This window comes from Alligator sinensis, unplaced genomic scaffold, assembly GCF_000455745.1.
Source record: "Alligator sinensis unplaced genomic scaffold, ASM45574v1 scaffold388_2, whole genome shotgun sequence".
NCBI lineage: Eukaryota > Metazoa > Chordata > Crocodylia > Alligatoridae > Alligator > Alligator sinensis.
The window spans coordinates 2,044,260-2,051,542 of NW_005842102.1; positions in this window are offsets into that span (position 1 = coordinate 2,044,260).

Below are 7,283 nucleotides of genomic sequence, written 5' to 3' on the forward strand. Positions count from 1 at the left end.
CCTCCCAGACCCCCAGCTTTCACCCTGTTGCTGATAGAGGAGGAAGGTGACACAAGATGCAAGGGACAACCCAAGGCCATGTGCCAGAGAGCTGGTTCCTGCCCCCAACCATCATTGTGGGTCATTGTCCTGGAGGGTCCATGCTGAGCCCCTGGGGCTGATGCTGAAGAAGGTTGAAGCACCTCAGGGTTTCACTGGAACTGCGGGGGAGTTTCCTTGGGATTTAGGGGCTTCTCCTGCAAGCCCAGGTGTGGTGCAACCCTGCCATACCTGGGAGTGAGGCACAGGGAGTGACTGACCACCGTGTCCTGGCCCCAGACAGACCAGGCTGATGGCATCAGTGCTCCCAGGACAAGCAGGGGATAGCTTTCTCTGGCTGCTCTTGCACCTGGGAACGAATTGTGCACCCATGAGGTGACTGGATCAAAACCCCAGATCCAAGCGGCACTGAACCTCTCTCCCACGTTCCATCAATGGTGCCTCTGGGTTTCTTGCTCTCTCCCAGGGCCTCTGCCTGCAGACGTTCCCTTCCTGGAGTGCCTCTGTCACTTTGCACTGTAAAGGTGGGAGCCCTCACGGCTTCCCTGAAATTGCTTTTATCCTCAGGGGTAAGACAGCCTGGGAAGCAAAGCTTCTTTTCAGCAAAAACTTCCTGCCTCGTCTGCCGTGCAGCCCAGCGCAGGGTGAAGCGAAGCTCCCAGGTGGGCCAGACAACAGCAGACTGCCGGGGACCCAGGCAGTGACCTGGGCTACCATAACCAGGGTGAGTGGCAGGAGATGCAGAGCTAGGAGCACTTCATTGGGGTGAAATGCCAAGCTGCTTCCCTCCTGCTCTGCCCCAAAGCCCTTGAGCAGGGAGCTGTAAGGAGAGGGGGTCTGTGAGTAAGGGTGCCATCCTCAGCTGACTGGGTGCAGGCTGAGCTAAGGGAAGGCAAGAGAAGAGAACGCCAGGCCTTGCCCTCTCGTGGGCTAAGTGACTTGCCCAGGGACATCTGTGGCAGGGATTCTCTGCCCCCAGCTGAAGGGGAAGGAAGCAGGAAAGGAGACACTTGCCCTCTTGGCCAATGTGAGGGACGCAGCTCCCCCAGGGCAAGTGAGGGGTGCTTGTGGGGGCTGCTGGGGTGAGGATAGGGGTGCCAGCTCACCCGGGCACTTAAAGCTGCTTTCTTTAACTTCTGTGCATGCAGGGAGCGACTCAGAAGGATGGGACACCCAGCGAGACGCAGCAACGCCCAGTGGGGCAGCAGGGAAAGCCCCAGAGATCTGCACAGTGATGGCACCCAGGAGCAGGTGAGTCTCCCAGCTACTCATCTCTCTCCTCCTGTTTCCCACCCATAGTGCCTCCAACCCAACCCACCCTGCTGCCAGTGTGGCTTTGAAGCCCGTGACTCAGTTTCCCTTCTGATAGATGGTGCAGTTTTCCCCGGTACATTGCTGGGCTGCCCTGAGCACCTGCCTACTGCTGTCACTCCTATTCATGGGTCACAACTCTCCTTCCTTCAAGGTAACTCAGACCTGGGAAGAAGGGGAGTCATGGAGTCCCCCCCTACGCGCACACATGCACACGTACACATGCATGCACACACGCATGGCAGAAGCACCCACTGCTCCCTGGTGTTGCTCTTCCCGGACTGCGGTGCTTGCCTCTTGGAGAGCATTACGAGGACTTTGTTCCTGTTTATTGAAATGCACGTGGAGCCCTGTCATTAGAGCTTGTCTCTGATCCCACTCTCAGGATGTGCTTAGCATCCCGTTGCCGGCTGGGAGGCAGGGAGAGAAGAGAAATATAAACGTGAAACTTCTACCCTCACCCCGACGTGTGCAGCAGGGAGGATCTGAGGGGTCTTGAGCTGGGCCTGCCAGGGATGCTAGATGTTGCTGAACAAGAAACGAGATGGGGTGGCGGGGTGGGATCCCTCTAGCTACAGCCTGGAATTAAATGCAGGGTAAAAGCTGAAGTTACCGGAGCGCTGGTATACAGCGGCTACCTGGCAAGCAGCGGGAGGGAGGAAGGCTGTTAGCAGAATCCTGTTAGTGCCTGCCAGTCTCTCTGGATCTCGGCTCAGGCAGAAAAGCCCATTTTAATAAGCAGCTCGTGGAGGAAGCAGCTTGCTCCATGAATAAGAAGGGGAGCGTGTGCACTGAAGTAGGGTGGGGTGCTGGGAGCCAAGCAGCTGCATGGCAGGGCCTCGCCCCACTTCACAGCTGCCCCCGAGGGTGGCAGTGGGATTGAGGAGGGCTGAGGCAGCAGCCCAAGGTACTTGATAAAGGGACTTGCAAGGGGTGGCTTCCCCTAGCCCTGCAATCGGCTATGCAGACCCTAGGTAAGGCCATTTCCAAGCTTCCCCCACCCTGGGCATCAGTAGGGCAGGACAGGGCTGGGGGCAGGCAGCGGAGAGTGCTGCTTCCCACTGAGTTTGCCCAGTCCCGAGCAGCAGAGTGGCACGGCTGGGGGACATGGAGTGCAGCTGCCAGAGGCCTCTGGTTTTGATCCGGCTGTTCCCTGCCCCAAATTGCTGGGCCAGGTCCGTGCATCTTCTGCCTCCCCCTTTTGGGAGTCCCTAGGAGGGGGGAGTGAAGGGCACAGTGTAGCTGGGGGCCCCAATGCATTGCTGCAAACTGCTGCAGAGGCTTGCAGGGGAGATGCTACTTGGTCCCACCCTCCAGCTGCCATGCCGGGAAGCGGAGCCTGTCAGTGCCCCTGTGGACACAGTCCCGGCTAGCCAGGAAGTTTGCTGGGGAGCAGGAGGCCAGACAGGGATGCAGGAGGCTGGTGTCCAAGTCCTAGGGGGGGATCTTTGGGAGGGCTGGATTGGTGTGTTGGGAAAGGAGATTGTCCCTGGTGTGCCGATCCCACTGACCTAAGACTAGACTGCGTATGCCTTAGCTCCTGCTCCTCTAGGGCAGGTGCAGTCTCCAAGGCAGAGGCGGCTACCTTCTCAGGTACAACTCCTTCCCAGGCCAGTCGATCTCTGAAGGAGTCCTCTCCTCACTGTGCACCTCCCACAGGAGACCCTGCATCCAACCATGTCTCCACACCGGCCTGGTCTGGATCCGGGTCAAGCTTTCATCTGTCTGGCAACTGATGCCCTCACCTGCCAAGGCTGTTAGCACCTTTTGCCAGCTATGGGCTGGGAGATGCCCAGTTGCAAGATGAGGGACAGGGATGGCAGTGGCAGGCCTGGTGAAGGTGTGCAGAGCCAGGGAAGGTGGCCAGAAGATGACTTGCTCTTCTGCTGTGGGAGGCTCCCTCTTTCCAGCTCAAGGCGCCTCTGATTTCCTGGGTTAGCAACTTGCCTGGGAAGGGATCCCAGTTCCTCTCTCTTCTGTTCAGCTCATTGGCCCTCAGGTGGGAAGGAGACACAGAGTTGTCTCAGCCCTGATTTGAGCCCCCTGGGACATCACAACCTGCCCTGGTTTGCAAGACAGAGAAGTGGGGCGCTGCTGCCCAGCAAGCTCCTGTCCTCCCAGAGCAAGGAAGAGCCACGTTGCTCACTGAACGATGCTCCCCGACCCCCTTTGCCCCTTCACCAGCCTGACTAAGCTCCACACTGGCCCCGCTCCTCGCTTTGAACTGGGGGACGGGGGAGGAAGGGAGATTTTCTGCTCCCGCACACACCTTGCTTCTGCATGGGTGCCTGCATTGTCAAGTCTGATCAGAAGGAGGATCAGTCTGCAGCTCGCTTGCTCTCTCTCCCCAGATTTAATTAACAGGCCTTTCATCTCTACCCTGAAGGAATCTGCTATCTTCTGTCTTCTTAATTAACGTTCATTAAGCAAATCAGAAGAACGTTTCCTCCCCGCTGCCTAGAAGGTGGTTAACTCTTGCAAGGGGCCAGGTTGGCATGGCTCTGCGGTGGATGGGGCAGTACTCTGGGCAGGGGGCCTTGCCCCTGGGATCTCCATGACATGGGGGGTGGCAGCACATCCATCCAGTATGAGCACCAGACCCCCAGGCCTTCGCCCTTTCCCGTGCTGGGAGCAGATGAGTGAAGGCTCCTTGGCATGGATGCAAGGGCGAAGAGCTATTTCCGTGCCACTGCAACCCGCTGTGGTGGAAGAAAGCAGGGCAAACCCTGAGATGGGTGCCCTCCACCGCTCTCATCCCTGAGCTGCTTCTGCTGCAAGCAGGGTGGAGTGCCCCAGCTTCTCCCCAGGGGTTTCCCGTCTTCCTTCTTCAGGCTTGGGGCTCCATCCACAAGTGAGAGGACTGCCCAGAGCAAGTGGGGCTGCTGCGACTCCCTTCAGGACCTCTTTCCTAGCAAGCAGGCATTGTCTTTCCAGGCTGAAAAGAAAGGCAGGAGAGAAGGAAGGGAAGCCCATCAACCCCCCCACCCCGGGCTGAATTCAAGCATGAGGTTTATTGACCTGGAGGGACACGATGAGTAGACAGCTGCCTCGTGTTTTCCTCCGCTGGACCAAGTCAAAGCCGGAGCGAATTGGGATGATTCTTGAAGGGCAATAGCTCTGGAAACTGGACCCGTCACTGCTGGTAACTTAGTCATTGGCACGACAAAAATGAACCCGAGGAAAGCAGGAGAGCGGTGCTGCTTTGTTCCTTCAGGGCTTTGCTGCAGGAGACCAACACACGCTTTGCAGGCCGCTTCGGAAACGGAGTCACCTGGCAGGAGTTTTTCTTAGAGCGGAGCCAGGCACTAAGCCACCGGCCAGCTCCGCTGTGACCTCTAGCAGTAGCAGGATCCTGGCAGGAGAAGTCTCTGGACGCTGTTTCCCTCTCCCCGTGCCCAGCAGGTATGTGACAAATGGCAGGGCTCTCTCCAGGACAGGGAGGAGATGCTGCCTTGTTCCAGGATGCCAATCAATCGGCGAGTGCCTGACAAAGCCCATTCGGGGAACAGGCTGGCAGTCCTCTGCCAGGTTGCCAACGGGAGCGTGTCTGACAAGCCATGAAGCACGTTCCTGGGCATGGACACGGTGCCGTGCCAGGGTGCCAATCAGAGGTGCCACAACAAATCAGGATACACCTTTGGGGACGTGTCAGCGAGTCCTCTCTCTTGGCTGGCGGTGCTGGAAATGGCACGAACCCGCCGGCGGTGACACGCAGTCACCACTGATTCAGTCACGTCCAGCCATGTTTGTCATCCAGCAATGTTCGAGCGGGCCCTTTCATGAAAGGCATCGTCCTCTGCTCCCCTTGGCTCCCACCAGCACCGTGGCCGCCCCCACACTGTGCCCGCATTCGGTTGTCATGATGCTGCATGGGATGATGCTTGTGGCACCACCACTGCTGCCAACAGCCCTGGCACCTGCTTCCTTGCCCGCCCACCTCTTGGGGCACCTCGTCAGACAACTAAGCAAGTTGCCACTGAAAAAGGCAGACCTGGGAGGTTAGCTCAAGCCCGAGCTGGCCTGCTGCTTCCCTTCTTGCCTTTAGTATACCACCCCCGTTATGCCCGCTTAGCGAGCTGCCCCCCTAGCTGCTCATCCACAGTTAGCTGCCTCGCACAGCTACCCCGCTTCTGCTCACGGGTTCACACACATTTAGGACTTGGACCTCATGGGATCATTGGGTCCAGCCCCCCTGCGCTGGGCAGGAAAGACCCTTGGGGTCAAATAAGCCCAGCAAGGTGTGCATCCAGTCTCCTTTGGAAGATCTCCAGGGTAGGTGCCTGCCCCAGGCAGCAGGGACCAAAGTGGGGTGAGAAGTGGGGTGTCTGTCGGGGAGGCAGGAGACACAGGGCTGACTGGAGCCTGCTGAGCCCTCAGGTCCTGTCCTGTGCACGCGAGTAGTGATTAACTGAAGACCTGCAATGTGCCATGGGTGAAAGCTGAGGGGATGAGGGCACTGCCAGTGCAGTGATGGGGCAGCCATTGGGTGCAGTGGTCCATGAAGCCTCAAACGGGCTGGGGGAGGATGCGTTCTGGAGGAGAAGACCGGTCCCGAGGGCCCAGGGCCTGCGTGAGCACGTAGGAGAGGTGCGTTCTCAGGAGGGTCCAGGAGCCAGACAGTCCTTGCTCTGCCCTTGGGTGAGCTGGGCAGACTGGCCCCAGGGAGAGGGGCACGCTCCTCCGAGCTCCGACAGCAGAAAAGGAGGCACCCGCAGAGGTAGGGCAGAGAGAGAAGGGTAGGAAAAAGCCCCTCTTTCCCCCAAGGTGCTGGTCTGGGCTCTTACATCACCGCACTCAGCTCCTCCACTCGCTGCTCCCTTCCTCCAGCTCCACCCCACTCACTCGCTGCTCTCTGCCCACCCCACAGCCTCCCCACCCCTGCAGCCTGCCTGCCCTCCTCAATTTTCAGCCCCAATACAGTATGTCTTTCAGTTCCCTGGTCCCTTCTCCCCGACCACGTACTTGGAGCAACTTCAGCCCAGAAGGAAAAGGCTCCTTCCTCAGCCGCCACTGCCTTCGGCTTGTGAAGAATTTACTCTCCATCAATCCCCCCCCCCTCTTATTTTTTTGGTCATATCCATGGAAATGAATGAGCTGTTATTTAAAGCACAGATCAAATGGGTGAGGTGGAAAGGGGAGCCTCAGCTGCTTTGCTACAGGCCATTTAGCCACAAGCAACTGATGTGAAGTTTGGTAGTGCTGGGAAACTCGCCCTTCCTGGAGGATTCGGTTCCAGCTGTCAGAACGCGGGTCAATATATGCTAATAAGGCTTTGAAACTGCAGTGCTGTGGGAACCACTTTTGGACTCCCTAAGACCTTTATAATTCATGGCTATTCTCCAGTGCTTTCCCCCAGCACTGTGCAGAGAAAGAGAGAAGCCGTGAGACAAAAATAAGATAAATAATAATAAGGGAGAAGGAGGAGGGGAGCTTAGATTTATCAATAAGGGCTGAGTTGTGAGAGCCTTTCCAGGATGTTTCTAGAGGTGACTTCTTGGTCTCACTGGAGAGTGATTTTTTCACTGCATCTACCACCAGGGCTTGGCTCTGGATGAAGACTACAGAGAAGCAATGAGTGTTTGCCTGTCAGGGACAGTCCAGTCTCTGTCTTCCTCCATAGATTTCATAGACATTGGGGCTGGAAGGGACCTCGAAGATCATCGGGTCCAGCCCCCTGCCCAAGGGGCAGGAAGTCAGCTGGGGTCAGATCCCCCCAGCAAGGTGAGCATCCAAGCGTTTCTTAAAGGTATCCAGAGTAAGTGCTTGCACCACGTCTGGGAGGAGTCTATTCCAGACTCTGGAGACTCGGACGGTAAAGAAGTTTTTCCTTATGTCTAGTCTAAAACGGTCTTCCAGCAGTTTGTGACCATTAGACCTGGCTCTTGGTTTCTCTGGATCTGAGTAAATGGATGGGTTTTCTTCATGCAGGAATG